This window comes from Ceratotherium simum, chromosome 31 (assembly GCF_057802395.1).
Source record: "Ceratotherium simum simum isolate JZ-2026a chromosome 31, ASM5780239v1, whole genome shotgun sequence".
Lineage (NCBI taxonomy): Eukaryota > Metazoa > Chordata > Mammalia > Perissodactyla > Rhinocerotidae > Ceratotherium > Ceratotherium simum.
In genome coordinates this window covers 20,412,720-20,428,295 of record NC_141930.1, presented here as the reverse complement: position 1 = coordinate 20,428,295, position 15,576 = coordinate 20,412,720, and the positions used below count along the sequence as shown (strand labels likewise).

General features: G+C 37.0%; 1 protein-coding gene across 5 annotated transcripts in view; it reads right to left on the bottom strand.

The window, feature by feature from the left end:
- Positions 1–15,576, bottom strand: part of PDE7A (phosphodiesterase 7A) — a 122,944-nt gene that overhangs the window by 69,110 nt on the left and 38,258 nt on the right. The gene's annotated exons all lie outside the window — the stretch shown is intronic.

Here is a 15,576-nt window from a genome sequence, read left to right as displayed (position 1 = left end):
CTGTCTTTTCAGCTTTTAACACTGAATTTGTTTAACTTTTTATTTCCATTAGAGCTAGGGTTATTTTTATGAACGTTAGAGGCTTTCATAAATATTGTCTGTGCTATTTAACATAATTCTCTCATTTTGGATTTACTGACAAAGGCCAGTCTAATAGCACATTTTCAAGCCATTAAAAATATATTATTTCCAAGCCCTAATTGCAATCTAGCTTATATTAAAATATTTTTGGTACACGTCTCATTCTTCTCTCGGCTGTGAGTGAGCTCCGCAAAGTGGGCCTATGTTCATCCATCTTCCTGGTCTCTCACAGCAGCCAGCAGGCTGCAGGGAGAACTGCTGAGAAAAAGCCTTTCATGAAACTTGTATTCAAGTATTCATCAAATATTTATGAAGCTGCTACTATGTACCAGGCCCTGGGCTAGATGCCAAGGGCATAATATCACTGAGTCAAAACAGACAGGCTCCTGCCCTTGTGAAGCATACAGCTTAGTCCCAGTCTCCATGAAACAAAGTCTGCAAATAAATACAAAATTGCAACTGTAACAAGTACGATGAGGCTGAGATAGGACCTGCCAACAAATCCTGGCTCCGATCTTGTTAAGAGATGAGGGACTTCCCAGAGTCCCTGAAATGTCCCTGAGCTGAAATGAAGGAGCAAGAACATGAAGAGGACAGGAAAAACTATCTTCGCAGACTCAATAATGCACGATGGCCCAGGAGCAGACAAAAGCAAGTAGGGTAAGCAAAAGAAATGGGAAGAAGAGCAGGGGAGGCTGGGATGCAGACATGGGAGCGCCACAGCGGAGGCCCCATGAAGGTGTTTCGTCTTCATCCTAAAAGCTCATCCCAACCTGAAGAACTTGAACTTTAGCTGTGCCAGCACTGTGTCGAGTAAACAAAGTCATCTGATTGTCACCAGCACACAAATCATGGTTCTAAAATATTTAAAAAGCCCTAATAGCTCAAATACTGCTATTTTCATTATCCAATCTTCAATACAAAGGACTTATTTAAAAGAAAAGTTAATTCTAGACCTGTCAAAATAAAGCATAAATTAAATTTACAGTCTAAATCAAAATTTTCCTAAATTGAAGCCATTCATAACACACAGCCATAAATTTCTCACTACACTTCATCCATTATACATATCTCTTCTTGCTACTGAACTAACAAGCTGTAATGCTAATCCCTGCACAAACAGAGATAACTTTTTTATTTTCTCATGAAACTAGGTGTGACATGAGATTGTCAGGGTCTTTGATTACTCTCTGCATTCCAGTAAGATTCCAGTAACCAAACTCAAAGGATGCCCAGGAATAGAACAGAGCAGCAGCATGTATATTAGCCCAATTCTCAGGAGAAATGCTGGTGGTCATCTGTAAGGGGGCTGTGTAGCCTGGGCTAGTGGCTACAGTGGGCTCAAGTTCATTATCTGCTGCTCTAGCCTGGGCTGCATACTCCAAATTAGCCCACTACCACAATCTTAGCCTCTTCTCATCTTCGCAGTTCCCCTCCAATCAGCTGCTTAAAAGTCAAGTTTTGAGAAGCAAATACAATGTTGTTATTTTTGGTACAGTACTTAAATATTCTTATAAACATCTTTTTGGTTAATGGTGAGCTCAAGAACCTGCACTTTCTTTTAGTCTAAAAGAGAAGGACTGAACGGTAGAAGAGGGAAAAAATCAGAATTGAGACAGAGAAAAAACAAAAAAAGACAGTGAGAAATGCAGTCCCAAAAGTTCTCTCATTTAAATGAATTTCTGTTGAGATTATTTCCACCATCTTAAAACTCAACTGGGTTTGGAGTCAGGAGGCTGGGTTTATTTCCCAGCCTTAATGACAAGAGCTGAGTGCCCCTGAGCAAGTCAGCACCTCCAGTGGCCTTATTTTCCTCCCTTTCACAGAGTTAAATAACATCTATAAAAGAATACCTAGCTCATTCATAGTAGGCTCTCAATAAATTTTATTTAAGAATCAGAATATTTAAGGGGCCAGCCCGGTGGTGCAGCAGTTAAGTGCGCGTGCTGCGCTGCGGCGGCCCAGGGTTCGCAGGTTCGGATCCCAGGCGCACACCCACACACCACTTGTCAAGCCATGCTGTGGCGGCATCCCATATATATAAAGTAGAGGAAGATGGGCACGGATGTTAGCTCAGGGCCAATCTTCCTCAGCAAAAAAGAGGAGGACTGGCATCAGATGTTAGCTCAGGGCTGGTCTTCCTCACAAAATAAATAAATAAATAAATAAAAAAGAATCAGAATATTTAAGACCTAAGAATGATAATGATCTAACCACTCTATCTCTGCTCCAACCCTAAGCTTAACTGAAATCACAATGGCCCATGAGGGGAACTTGTGCTGGGCTTGCCTGAGAAAACTTTCCTAAGAAAACTGTTCTGAGCCCAAGCACAGCTAGGGTCTTGGCTTTCATTTTTCACACTAGTGAATAGGTTGGCTCCCTAAAATGGTTTCCCCAGCATCCTCCTCTTAAATTTCCACTACATGTCTGACACTGAAATACAGAAACAATCAAGACACAATCCTCCCAGATCAGAAAATTTCCTATTTGAATAGAAATAGCTATTGATTCATGCCTAAAACCATAGATTCTTCTTTGCTAATGACTTGTTCACATCACTCGAATCTTACAAAAACTCAGGCAATACAGTTTTTTCTTAAAACAGTACATTTAACTTTCTGAATGGCATGAACCTAATGGCTTTATAACTTTTCCTTATTTTGAGATATGAAATATTTACTACTAATTTATCTTGATAAGTTACAAGGCCTCTTTTATAATAAAAAATTTCAATAAGATGAAATAAAAACAAAAGCTGTTTTCCAATTAGTATGAACACTTCTTTATAATATTATGTTTATTTCTTAGAAAATTCTCCTAAAAATTAATCTTTCCAGATCAAATCATGTAATTTACTATTCCATAAAGAAATAGTTGCCTTTTTTACACTAACGTATTCTTTCACATTAACATTTCCCACCTGTCTCAAAGCCTTGGTGAAACATGGCAGGGTAACAAAAAATCACTTGATTATACTAGAAAAATTAATGCACAGGATAACTAAACTTTCAAAAACATAATTTGATACTATAAAAAGAAAGTATAAAACTTTTTACCTTTCTGGGGCTTATGAAACTAATAATTAGGGTATTAAAAGCAGACCTCACTATTTGAGGAGTGTGATCAATAGAAAGAAAAGATATGACTTTGATCATTGTGTCTCAGAGCAGTAATCCAAGTGCAAATTTTATCCCTGGGGCTCTCTGCCACCCACAGGACAGCTGTCAATCTTGGCAATAGCCTTTAGCTATCCATATAGAGACTCAGCATGTCCCTCTCCTGACCAAATTAGGCCAACCTCATCTGCATTGACATCAGTGTCTATAATTTTGGAATCTCGTTGACGGAAATAGCCTATCCCCGAGTTCTTCATACAAATGTAGTGTCTGTAGAAAACCATAACCAAATTTATAACAGAAAAATGTGAGTACTGCAGTCAAAACCCTCCAATTGTGCTTTTATCATTCTGAATTCCAGCCAATTTTAGTAACAAATAATAAATTAGGGTGGGTTTTTTGTTTCTTTTCCTAAAATACACATATCAGGACTTATTATTTTTCAAATGGTATGAATTTCAAGACATACGAAACTGACAAAAAAAATTAAGCTTTGATAACTAACAAAAATTATTTTAAAACTGTGGTAACATGAAGTTTTACCAGTTAATTAAGACCTTTGCATCATACTGACAGAGTTCTGAATTAAGTTTTCTGTTATATGGTGTCCTAGTATTTGATGGCAACGGAGTTGTGATTAGTCATAGTATGAAAGAGGTAATAAAAACACCTTGACATTTTACAAACATTCAAGTATTCTGGTCCAGAAAACTACATCTTATGATATTAAAAGAAATTACAGACTTGCTTATCGAACCACTGTTCCTAATATTTTAAATATTATGGAAAAGTAGAAATGGCCACAATTTCCAGAAGGGAAAAAAAAAGTGGTGTAGATTCTACAGCTGCAGAGTTTGGACTTAGAAGAGGGGCATACAATGTGTATAATGTAAGTGTAAGGCTATACTAGTATATCAGACCAGGAGAATGTCACAGACGCAGGACACCCTAATTTCAGCAAGGCTGCACACGAAGTCTCTGGTGCCATCATCAGCAACAAAACAGAGCAGTGTGAGCCCCATACTACAGTTAGGTGGACTCCTGGCTGACTGAACAAACATACCCAGAGATAAGTACTTGACAATAAACTAGTGGAAGAATTCTAGAGGTAAGTAACAGAGCTCTGCATTTGACCTTGTCTTGTTCCACAGTTTATTTACTGGGGGGCAGATCAGACAAATGCATATCAAATCTGCATATAAAACACAAAGGGTAAACCAGCATACTTAATTACAAAATAAATAAAGAATAAAGTTCGCATTTTTAGATAAAATAAACTGCATGTGTGTAGAACAATGAAAATGGCTTTAAAAAGTTTCCTTAAAAAAAAAAAGGCCAGAATGTTTAACCTCTAAGTTAATAAGAGACAATGAGTAAAGGCAAACTTAGGAGGCACTGATAAGTATGCAGATCAAGGATGCTCCACTATTCTTAATACAGGCCACATTTATAAGACTGAGTTCAGTTCTGAATATTACACTGGAAGACGCACACATACATGACATTTTAAAATTCAGATAAGGATAATATATAAAGAATAGTTTTACAAACTGAGATACTTCAGGCAAAGAAATAAACAGAGGGACAGAATAAGTGTTAAACTGCTACAAGATAAAATAACCAAAGGAGTTCTGCTTTATTCTGGGAAATTATAGAAGGTGGAAGTAGGACCAATGGACAGAAGTTTATGGAAAACAGCATTTGACTCAATATTACTGTCTAAGAACTTTCTACAATTTTTAAGAACTTTCTACAATTAGAGCCATGTAAATTGCAAGAAACTGCCTCAAACTAGCCTCTGTTAAGGATGTTGTGGGGCAGGATAGAACAAATGACCTCTTCAAGGTCTCTGCCAATTCTAAGATTCCACAACACTATAATTGACTCAATTTAATAACCAAAGAAGCCTTTCTAAGAAAGCTACTATTATTAAAGGCTTTTCAACGGGAAATGCATCCACCACCACACCCCACAGACTTAGCCATATTGACTTCTTCAAAGCTATGAGAACAACTAAGTGGTTACCGGTATTTATCTTAAAAGATACTTTTTTAATGAGAACTATTTGTAGGTAAGGAAAAATCTTCACTTCTAAAAATAATATCATGAACAAACTGCTACCTGTGGGCAAATATACATCAAAATATTTATAACATAGATACTAAAGAAAAAAAATACTAATCTCTCCAGAGATCGGACAAATTTAAAAAGAAAACTTCTAAATAAGGATGGCAACTGTCAATAATTGCTCCCCTCTCCAAACCAATCTGAGTAGAAGCACAAAGAATTTCTGAAGTGTACTTGAGGCATGCTGAATTGAACAGTACTATTTCACATTCATATATAGTATTGCAAAGAAGAAAGAAAGACAGAGAAAGAGATTTTGAGATCTCCACTGTGTTAGGCATGAGGGATATGATGTAAATGAGACAGAGCCCTTGCCCTTACTTAGTTCAGATTTTTGGGGAAGCTACAATCAATCACAATCACAAGAAATTACAACTACAAGCAAATGTAAGATGCTATGAGTACCAAGTGTGACACCTAACCCAGGAATGGGCAGTATCAGGAAGACTACCTGGGGAAAAAGTGACATGTAATTTGACCCTTAAATGATCCATAAAAGTTTGTCATACAAGAAGCAGAGAAAAGAGCCCCAGGCAAAAAAGCAGTATGCGCAAATAGCAGAGGTAAGCAAAATCAAGGCCAACTAAAAATATAAACAAGGTTCTACAAATGACAGGGTAACTGGTACTGGACTAGCTAGGCCTCCCATCATGAATAACTAGAAAGCAAGGCTTTTTATATGAAACATATGAGACACTGTTTTCAAATGTCAGACACCAAGTAATACAGGACTTTGATCCCTGAGACAAGGGGGAAAAAAACAAAAAACAAGGAAGCCCTATAATTGTCCAGGTCTCTTCTTGAAGGCAATTACCAAATCCAGAACGAGAGCACAGCAGTCTCACAAAGCTGAAGACAGAGACTAGAGTTCAGGGAGGCTGAGGCACTTGGCATTTGCAGGGCTGAGTATCAGAGTAAGAGCTGTAAATATAACGGGCTCCAAAAGTGGGTCCCCTTGAGTCTCGGGCTGATACTAAACGAGGCATGTGTAGGATGAGATTCCATGAGGCTGGGAAAAGAACAACTACCAGAGAAAGAACAACTACGGTGGAGCTGGGAGACATCTGAGTCCCAACCAGCCACAGCAAAGAGCTCTCACAGAATACCCAAGACATTTCAAAGAGACCCCAGAAATGCCACACCTTAGGAGAAGGGCAGAAGTAGCCCACCAATGTAGAAAGTTCTGTTGGACAGCACTGTCTGGACCCACACTAAAAAAGCTTAGAACAAGCCTAAAAGAATCAGGCTGATCTACGAGTAATTGCTTGCCAGATCAAAACTCAACACCTTTTTAAGTATGAAAAATCAAAAATTACAAATTAGGAGAATAAACAAGAAAATGTCACCCCAAAACAAGTGTGAAAAACAGTCAATAAAAACAAACCCAGAAATGATCAAGATGATGGAATTAGTAGATAAGGACTTTTAAAATGTTACTGTAAATATATCCAAAGATTTAGAGGAAAAAACGCATACTATGAAAAGAAGAAATTGAAACTTTTTTTAAAAAAATGGATCACTTATAGCTGAAAAATACAATATTTAAAATAAAAAATTTACAGTTGGGATTAACAGCAGACTAAACATTATAGAAGAAGAAATCAAGAGAAATTACCTAAACATTTTCCAAATTTGATGACAACTATCAATACATATGTCAAAGAAGCTCAATGAACCCCAAAATAGGAGAAACACAAAGAAAACCACACCAAGATACAACACAACAAAATTGCTGAAAACCAACTGATACTAATACCAAAGACATTACAAGAAAAGGAAACCAAATCCCTCATAAACAGACACAATTTTTTAAAGAAAATATTAGTAAATCAAATCCAAAAATATATAAAAAGGAAATACATTATGACTACGTAGAGATAATCCCAAGAATCTAAACTTAGTTTAATGTTTGAAAAAATAAATGTAATTCCACATATTAATAGACTAAAAAGAAACAAATCATATAATCATTTTAATCGATAAGAAAAAGCATTTAACAAAATTCAATGCCCATTTATGATAAATACTCTTACTAAACCAGGAATAGAAGGAAACTTTCTCAGTTGATAAAAGATATCTACGAAATGATAAAAAATATCTTCCTCAGTTGAAAAAGACATCTACGAAAAATCTACAGCTATCATCATACTTCACAATAAAAAACTAAATGCTTTTGCCCTAAGTTCAGGAGCAAGGCAAAGGTATCTGCTCTACCACTTCAACATGGTATTTAAAATCAGAGCCAATGCATTAAGGCAAGAAAAAGAAACATAAGGCATACAAATTAGAAAGGAAGAAGAAAAACTGTCTGTATTTGCAGACAATATGATTGTCTATGTAAAATCCTAAAGATGCTACAAAAGAACTACTAGAACTAATAAAGTTTAGTAAGGTCACAGTCAATATACAAAGTCAATATACAAAAGTTAATTGTATTTCTATATACTAGCGAAATATGATTGGAAAATAAAAATTTTAAAATACTATTTCCAGTAGCATCTACAAACATGAAAAATTTAGGGACAAATTTAATAGAATATGTACAAGATCTGTACAATGTATAATACATCTTTGAGAGAAATTAAAGACCTAAATAAATGGAGAAATCCCATGTTGTAATGGGATTGAACTGTATTTCCCTAAAAGATATGTCGAAGTCCTAACCCCCAGTACCCGCGAATGTGACCTTGTTTGGAAACAAGTTCTTTGTAGACATAATCAAGTTAAGGTGAGGGTATACTGGGTTAGAGTGGGCTCTAAATCCAATACAACTGGTATTCTCATAAGAAGAGGGAAATTTAGACACAGACACACAAACACACAGGGAAGAAGGCCATCTGAAGACGGAGGCAGAGACTGGAGGAATGCATCTACAAACCAAGGAATGCCAAGGATGTCCAGCAACCACCAGAAGCTAGAAGAGACAAGGAAGGATTCCTCCCCTAGAGCCTTCAGAGAACATGGCCCTTCAGAGAACATGAACCTTAATTTCTGACTTCTAGCCTCTAACACTGTGAGAGAATAAATTTCTGTTGCTTTGAGCCACCCAGTCTGTGATACTTTGTTTTGGCAGCCCTGGAAAACTAACACACGTTTATGGATTGGAAGGCTTAATGTTGTTAAGATGTCAGTGTTCCCCAAATTAATCTATAAATTTCACACAATCCCAATTAAATTTATAGCATGCCTTTTTTGTAGAAATTGACAAGCTAATTCTAAAATTTATATGGAGGCTGGCCCCATGGCTTAGCAGTTAAGTGTGCGCGCGCTCCGCTGCTGGCGGCCTGGGTTCGGATCCCGGGCGTGCATCGACGCATGCTTCTCCGGCCATGCTGAGGCCGCATTCCACATAGAGCAACTAGAAGGATGTGCAGCTATGACATACAACTATCTACTGGGGCTTTGGGGGGAAAAAAATAAATAAATAAAATCTTAAAAAAATAAATAAATAAGTAAAATTTATATGGAAAAACAAAAGACCTAGAACAGCCAAAATTTTGAGGGGGAGGGGGAAAGAGCAAGATTGGAGGACATACACTACCCGATTTTAAGACGTATTTTAAAGCTACAGTAATCCAGATAGTGTGGTATTTATATAAAGGCAGACATAGATCAACAGAATTGAATAGGGAGTTTAGAAACAGACCCACACTTATGTGGTCAATTAATGTTTGACAAAGGTGTCAAAGTAATTCAAGGGAAAGTATAGTTTTTTCAACAAATGGCACTGGAAAAACTATATAACATACAAAAAAAGTGAACGTCACCATGTAATTTCACACTATACAAAACACGCTATACAAAAAATTAACATAAATCGTGTAACTAAACATAAAGGCTAAAATAATAAAATTTCTAAGAAAAAGTATGAGAATATATTCATTATCTTGGGTTAAGTAAAGATTTCTAGATACAAAAACTAATCATAAAAGAAAAAATATGTTAACTGGACTTCATTATAATTAAAAACTTCTGCTCTTTGAAAGACAGTGCTCATATGTGAAAAAGCAAACCACAGACTCAAAGAAAACATTTGCAATACATAAATCTGACAAAGGACTTGTATCCAGAATATATTATACATATATTAAAAATTTATGGGGCTGGCCCGGTGGCGTAGTGGTTAAGTTCGCACACTCTGCTTCGGCAGCCCGGGGTTCACAGGTTCAGATCCCGGGTGTGGACCTATGCACTGCTCATCAAGCCATGCTGTGGCAGCATCCCATATATAAAGTAGAGGACAACTGGCACGGATGTTAGCCCAGGGCTAATCTTCCTCAGCAAAAAAGAGGAGGATTGGCAACGGATGTTACCTCATGGCCAATCTCCCCTACCAAAAAAAAAACCTCATACCAATGAGAAAAAGATAAAAATTTCAATTAAAAATATAGTCTAAATATTTGAACAGACAAGTCACCATAGAAGATATACAAATAGCTAATACACACGTGAAAAAACGTTTAACATGTTTAATCATTAGAGAAACAAAAATTAAAACCACAGCAAGATACCACTATACACCCATGAGAATGGCTAAAATTTAAAAGACTGACGATATCTAGTGTTGGCAAGGATAAAGAGCAATCAGAACTCTCTACAAAAGAAACATGTCCAAAAAATGACCTGAACTTGAATGTTTGTAGTAACTTTATTTGTAATAGTCAAAGCTGGTAACAACACAAACATCCATCAATTTATAAATGGGTAAATAAATTGTGGCATATCCATACAATAGAATACTACTCAGCAACAAAACGAAACAAACTATTGATACATGCAATGGCATGGATAAATCTCAAAAAACATTGTGCTAAGTAAAAAAATCAGGAAAAAAGAGACTATATGCTGTAAGATTTCATTTATATGAAGTTCTAGAACAGGCACAACTAATCAATAGTCGTTGTCTGGGGCAGGGGCTGGGGGGAACAGATTGCAAAGGGATCCAAGAGGACTTTTTGGGGCGACTGAAGAGTACAATATCTTGATTGGGGTATTAGTTGCATGGGTGTACACCTCTGTTAAAACTTATCAAACTGTGTAAAAATTATACCTCAGTAAATCTGAATTTCAAAAACAGGAGCAAAATCTATCCCTTCCCACCCACAAAGGAAATTTAATACAGTTAGAGTGTAAAGCAAAGTTGGGAATGGTGAGGGGGTTGAGACTAGAGAAGTAATAACGACTTTGTCAACAGTACTAAGGAGTCCAAATTGTATACAAAGGACAAAAGGAAACCACTTAAAGGATTTATTTAAGAGAGTGATACATAAATTATATTTTGGAAAAAATACTTTGGGTGCCAGTGTGTGGAATGGATTAACAGAGTGGAAGACTTCAGTCTTCAGGAGATCTGTAAGAAGGCTGTTGCCCTAATCCAGAATGAGCTGATGGCCCAGATTAGGGTAGTGGTCATGAAAACAGAGAAAGGTGCTGGGATTCAAGAGACTGATTTGCTTTAATGTTTCAGGAGAGGGTTAAGTGCCCCAGGGACAACTAAATGGAAGTGTTCATTCAGTAGCTGGGCTTGTGAGCCTCACGGCCCTGAAAGAGAGGCGGGCTGGAAAGAGGGATTTGGGAGTAATCCTCGAGTAGTCAAAACCATATGGTGAGTAAGATTATCCAAGGAGAAAAGAGAAGATGAAAACCAAAATCTTTAGGCTCACAACAGGAGACGACTGGGAGGGCAAAAGGCCAAAATTCGCAAATGGTAACTATTCACACTAAATAGCAGCCCCCCCCATCTATCTGTTTTTTCCTCTCTCACACGTATATACAAATAACATTCCTTCCCCTCTTAAACCTCAGTAACGTTAAAGTCAGTAAGAAACAGCTTCGAATACAGTACAAAAAGCAAGTGACAAGAAGGCCACTGCTCAATGAATCTCAAACTGAATCTCCTTTTAGGGCTTCAAGTTTCTTCCAGACCTAGGCCAGAGAAAGAACTCTTGGTTCAGCCCCTTCCCCCAGGCTAGTCTCCTTTAGTTCCTTTAGGACATGAAAGCAAGATATAGCAGATAATATTAAAAATTCTTCCATCCAGTTCTGTAATAGTACCGATTCGAAAGAAGCAGCCAAGAATAAACTGTAGCTAACCAAGACAAAACCTATTTCCTATTATTATTATTTACCAGGTGATGTAAATGAATCTGTTAGTAAAGTCTCTGAGATCACTTCCAACAGTGGACTAGTTTAGAGAACTGACCCTACCATTGCAAACAACTGAAAATGCTGGAAAATATAGAAAATATCTACTGAAATGAATCTATGAGATGGTAAGAAAATACAGAATACTCAGGCAAAAACTAAGGCAAGTGGCTGAACGGGGGCTCTGGGTTTTTCATAACGTCATGCGTATATGAAACAACAAAAGACCAAAGCCCAGGGTCTGGCCCAAATGTTAGAGCACCTCCCAGTAACTATTACTAATGGAATACAATGAGCAATAATAATTACATTCTATGCTCATTTTAAAAAACAGCTTGAATCAAATCATATGCAATTTGACAACCATCGGCTAGGAGAATGTAATACAAATTTGTGCAGGTTGGCAAAAAGATTGTCACCCTTTGGATTTGCCACCATTTTGGTGAACTTAATTGCAAAGGCAATTAAGACTAATTAATGCTACCTTAAGGAGCTCTAACTAGAACAATGTACAAAAAGCAGTTTAGCAAGGTTCAGAAAAAAGAACTATTTTCTCTTAAATTAACACCATTTGTTTACATTTAATAAAATGAAGCGAACACGAAAGTTTCTGTACTTAGCATATATAATTATAATGCTAATTATAATGCTTTGTTTAAAATAGAATAGACAAAGAAAAAGGCAAAAATAACTCTTAATTTGCATTGAAATACATGGTACTTCTTGTTCAAAAGAAATGCATTTATAATCAACACTACAAAAAAATCTAAAACTTAATTTATATTATCTAACATCAACAATAATCTCTCACTAAAAAAATATTTTCTTCATAGAGACAGAAAGTGGAGTAGAGGTTACCAGAAGCTGGGGAAAGAAGGGAATAGCAAGTTACTGTTTAATGGGTACACAGTTTCTGTGTCACATGATGAAAAAGTTCGGGAAATGAATAGTGGTGATGGTTGCACGACATTGTGAATGTACGTAATGCCACTGAATTGTATATTTAAAAATGGTTACAACGGCAAATTTTATGTTAGGTGTATTTTAGCACAATAAAAAAATACATCGGAAAAAATACTGTCATTTAATTTTCCTTCAAGTTTAGAATTCTCTTAAGTCTGAAATTCATGCAAACAAATATCCTCTTAAAATTGATTAAGCACAGGGGAGCACAGGCTTTGGGTCATGTGATCATGGATTCAAATCTGAGGTCTACCATTCCTAACCATGGAGCCTTGATACAAGTTCCATTCTAAAAGCCTGTTTCTTCCACCCAGGTAATGGGAAAGTATTTGGACACAAAGTCGTAGTAAGGATTAAAACAGTTATGGTATGCATCAAGAGAATCGAGAGAGGTCACCAAGGTGAATTCTTATCCAATGCTCTGACATAGTCCAAATAAAGAGCCATAAACTAAAATTTACAAACCTTTTAAAATCACCTAACACCCTTTAACCAGTGCTTTGATAATATATTCAGGCATATCCAAGACTCGATTCAAATACTTTCTAGTATCTTTCCCCTCTCTACAGAGCAGACATTAATCAACCTAGCTCCTATTTAAACTGCCAGTTTCTCTAAGTTACAATACGAGATAGTCATGGAATTAAAAAAAACACAAAAACAAAAACATCTAACTTATTCACTAAGTAAAAGTTTGACCGTAATGCTCCCCTTTTCAAATTTTTGTCAGCCATTACCCAGTGGTAACAGTCCATTCCTTTTCACTGCATCAATAACAAGCATGCGTTTAACAGTGTTAAACCAGCCAGACATTGGCCCAAGTGGTTCAGAGTCTACATCACAATTTTACTCTTTTAGGAAATCAGACATAGCTGGCATAGGCGGCGTTTAATCTCAAGTGTCAAACAGTCTGTGCACCCCACATGATGAGTTATTCTTCTGATATCCTGTATCGTATGTATGCGTGTGTCTGCGTATATATTTTTAAATTATTATTATCTGTATATTATGATATTTTGACATCTTAAAAAACCTTTCTGGCTGGGGAAAAACTGCCCCTTCCAGGGCTAGCCAAATCTTAGAGATAGCAAAGGGCCAGCCAGGAGCAAGTCCAAGCCAGAGCCAGACCTCTATCAGACTCCTGCATCCTAAGAGGCCTTAATCATTCCAGCGCCAGGTATCAGGCAACTAGGAAACACTCCTATAGCTCAAAGCCCACCAAAATTATTCAAATTAGCCAATCCTAAACGGTTCACTTTGCCCTGCCTCGAGTTTCTCTCGGAAACCCCAGTAAAGGCCATGGCCTAATGCTTTCCCCTCACCCCTGTCTCCCGCCTCCTGACCACCCACCCCAGTGTTTGCAGGTGGCCCTGTGTGGTGTGCCGTGCTTCCTGTCTCTAGGCCCTGTGAGGATAACAAACTTTGTTTTTTTCCTGAGTCTTTCCTGTGTCTTCTCTCGTGGCCGCACCTGACCATCTCATAAAAGAATACAAAACAGATCCACTGATTGAGAAAATACAAAATAATCTAACGCTGTGAGTTCAGCAGTTATGTTTAAATGAATTTTATTTAATCAGTCACAACAGTATCTACTCATATTTGAAAAACACTGGTACATATGTGTATGAGATTTATTTTTTTAAGTTTACTATTTCAAATACATGTGGATTCATGAATCCCTTGTCAAAATTCTCCTGGGATTTGCCATTATCACTTGGGAACCACTGGCAGAGGATGATATGGCAAGGTGTGTGTGTATGCATACCCCTCCCCCTTCCCCTTCTTCCCCACCCATGACTTGCACACTTATGGAAGAAATATGCCCCATTCAGCACACCATCATATCACCTAAAAAAAAAGCTGATGAAATTGGGGAAAAAAAGCTGACATAAGAAAAACTGAGCCAAAGCAATCCTGAGAAAAAAGAACAAAGCTGGAGGCACCACAATCCCTGACTTCAAAATATACTACAAAGCTATAGTACTCAAAACAGCATGGTACTGGCACAAAAACAGACACACAGATCAATGGAACAGAACTGAAAGCCCAGAAATAAAACCACACATCTATGGACAGCTAATCTTCCACAAAGGAGCCAAGAACATACAATGGAGAAAGGAAAGTCTCTTCAGCAAATGGTGTTGGGAAAACTGGACAGCCACATGCAAAAGAATGAAAGTAGACCATATCTTACACCATACACAAAAATTAACTCAAAATGGATTCAAGACTTGAATCTAAGACCTGAAACCATAAAACTCTTAGAAGAAAACACAGGCAGTACACTCTTTAACATAAGTCTCAGCAGCATCTTTTCGAATACCATGTCTACTTAGGGAAGGGAAACAAAAGAAAAAATAAACAAATGGGACTACATCAGACTAAAAATTTCTGCAAGGCAAAGAAAATCATGAACAAAACAAAAAGACAACCCACCAACTGGGAGAAAATATTTACAAATCATATATCCGACAAGGGGTTAATCTCCAAAATATATAAAGAACTCACACAACTCAACAACAAAAAAGACGAACAACCCAATCAAAAAATGCACAGAAGACATGAACAGACATTTTTCCAAAGAAGATATACAGGTGGCCAACAGGCACATGAAAAGATGTTCAATGTCACTAATTATCAGGGAAACGCAAATCAAAACTACAATGAGATATCATCTCACAACCACCAGAATGGCTATAATTAACAAGATGAGAAATAATAAGTGTTGGAGAGGACGTGGAGAAAAGGGAACCATCATACACTGCTGGTGGGAATGCAAACTGGTGCAGCCACTATGGAAAACAGTATGGAGATTTCTCAAAAAATTAAAAATAGAAAAACCGTATGATCCAGCTACCCCACTACTGAGTATTTATCCAAAGAACATGAAATCAACAATACAAAGAGATCTATGCACCCCTATATTCACTGCAGCATTATTCACAATAGCCAAGACATGGAAGCAACCCAAGTGCCCATCAACTGATGAATGGATAAAGAAGATGAGGTGTATATATATATATGCAATGGAATACAACTCAGACAAAAAAAAAGACAAAACTGTCCCATTTGCAACAACATGGCTGGACCCTGAGGGTATTATGTTAAGCAAAATAAGCCAGACAAAGACAAACACTGTATGATT